The sequence below is a fragment of the Rhinopithecus bieti genome, unplaced genomic scaffold (assembly GCF_001698545.2).
Source record: "Rhinopithecus bieti isolate Rb0 unplaced genomic scaffold, ASM169854v2 scaffold_1466, whole genome shotgun sequence".
Taxonomy (NCBI): Eukaryota; Metazoa; Chordata; class Mammalia; order Primates; family Cercopithecidae; genus Rhinopithecus; species Rhinopithecus bieti.
The window spans coordinates 262,958-265,487 of record NW_016803386.1 but is presented as its reverse complement, the minus strand read 5'-3'; the positions used below and the strand labels follow the sequence as shown (position 1 = coordinate 265,487).

At 38.4% G+C, this 2,530-nt stretch overlaps 1 pseudogene; it reads right to left on the bottom strand.

Annotated features, from left to right (window-relative positions):
- Nucleotides 1–2,530, bottom strand: part of LOC108535855 (glyceraldehyde-3-phosphate dehydrogenase pseudogene) — a 41,364-nt pseudogene that overhangs the window by 2,660 nt on the left and 36,174 nt on the right.

Genomic DNA, 2,530 nt, shown 5'->3' with positions numbered 1-2,530 from the left:
GCCCCTAAATGACTTTCTGATCTATAGTTTGGTTTACTTAGGAGATATACCCTCAGGAAGAATATCTTTTGCAGATCAAAGGCTCATGTCCAGGGCACAGAAAATAATGTCTAATAACAAACACAAACTTCTCTTACCTCCTGCTCTGCTAAGGAATTTGGTCCTAGTTTCATGTTTTGGCCAATGTCCTTGCTTCTGGAATAGATAGATGCATTTTCTCCTCTGTATATGAGATGTATTTTAAGGGTAGAGCTGACATAATTTGCTGACAGATTGAATGTAGAGTGTGAGGAAAAGAGTGAAGGTGAGGATAACACCAGGCTTTGGGTTTATAAATTACCATTTATTAAGAATTACCATTTATTAAGATGGGAAGGCTAGGGTAGGAAGGAGTTTAGTCTTGGATGTGTTATATGTGAGATGTTTTTAGACATCCAGGTGGAGAGATGGAGAAAGTAGTTCAATAGGCCGGGCGCGGTGGCTCATGCCTGTAATCACAGCACTTTGGGAGGTTGAGGCAGGTGGATCACAAGGTCAGGAGATCAAGACCATCCTGGCCAACATGGTGAAACCCCGTTTCTACTAAAAAACACAAAAAATTAGCCAGGCATGGTGGTGCGCGTGTGTAGTCCCAGCTACTTGGGAGGCTGACGCAGGGGAATCGCTTGAACTCAGGAGGTGGAGATTATAGTGAGGCGAGATTGTGCCACTGCACTCCAGACTGGTGACAGAGTGAGACTCCATCTCAAAAACAAAGCAAAACAAAACAAAAAAACAAGAAAGTAGGTCAATATTTTAATGTAAAGTTCTAAGACATCACCCAGAATGCAGCAAAGAAAGAGAGATGAAAATATAGGCAAGGTGCAGTGGCTCATGCCTGTAATCCCAACACTTTGGGAGGCTGAGGAGGGAAGATCACTGGAGCCAGCAGTTTGAGACCAGCCTGGGCAACATATGGATACCCTATCTCTACGAAAAATTTAAAAATCAGCCAGCATGGTGGTGTGCAGTAGGTCCAGCTACTCCAGAGGCTGAGGCGGGAGGACTGCTTGAGCCTAGGAGGTCAAGGCGGTAGTGAGCTATGATCGTGCCACTGCACTCCAGCCTGGGTGACAAAATGAGACCCCATCTCTAAAAAAAAAAAAAAGAGAGAGGGAAAATATAAAGGAAGAGTTAATAGATATGGAGGATAAAATAGTCTAATCAATGCTTGCTTGGAGTCTCAGAAGAAAAAAAAAGAGAAGAAAGGTAATATTTGAGGGGATATAATGGCTGAGAAGTTTCCAAAATTAATGAAAGACATAAATCCTCAGATCCAAGGAGTTCAACAAATTAAAATAGGATTAAAAAATTCATATTGAGACACAAAGAGTGAAATTGTAGAACCAAAGAAAAAAACAGAGAAGGTTCTAAAGCAGCCTGGGGGGAAGAGTGGAGAAAATTACCTATAAAAGAAGAATCAGAATGTCAGCATAACTCCCAACAGCAACAGTGGAAACCAGGAGACATCCAAATGTCCTTTTTTAAAACTGTAATTTAAATACCACACAACTTATTTATTCAAAGTTATGATTAAGTGGTTTTTAGTATATTCACAAAGTTGTAGAAGCATCACCACTATCTAATTCCAGAACATTTTATTGCTCCAAAAGGAAACTCCTTATCCATTAGTAGTCACTTCCCCATTTCCCTCTTCCCCCAGCCTCTGGCAAGCACTAATCTACTTTCTTTATAGGTTTGCCTATTTTGAACATTTCGTATAAACGAATGATATGATATGTGGTCCTTCATGACTGGCTTTCTTCACTAGGCATATTTTCAAAGTTCATTTATGCTGTAGCATGCATCAGTACTGCATTCCTTTTTATGGCAAAATAATATGCCACTATGTGGATATACTGTGTTAAATTTATCCATTGGTCAGTTGATGGACATTTGGATTGTTTCCATCTTTTGGCTATTATAAATAATGCTGCTATAAACTTTTACAAACAAGTTTTGTGTGGACATATCTTTTCATTTTTCTTGGGTATATATCTAGGAGTGGAATTTCTGGGTCATATGGCAACTCTCTGTTTAACATCTCGAGGAACTACCAAACTGTTTTCCAGAGCAGCTGTACTATTTTATATCATACCATTTTATATTATTGGTGGGAACCAGTAATGAATGAGAATTCCAATTTCTCCACAGCCTTGTCAGCACTTACTATCATCTGTCTTTTTTATTATAGCTACCTTAGTGGGCATGAAGTGGTATCTCATGGTGGCTTTGACTTGCATTTATCTGATGGCTAATGATGCTGAGAATCTTTTCATGTGCTTATTGACCATTTGTATATCTTCCATGGAGACATGTCTATCCAAATCCTTTCTCCATTTTTAATTGGGTTGTCTTTTTATTATTGAGTTATAAGAATCCTTTATACATTCTTAATTCCAGATCCTTATCCAATATATGTTTTTCAAATATTTTCTCCTATTCTATGGGTTCTCTTTTCTCTTTTTGCTTTTTTTTTTTTTTTTTTTTT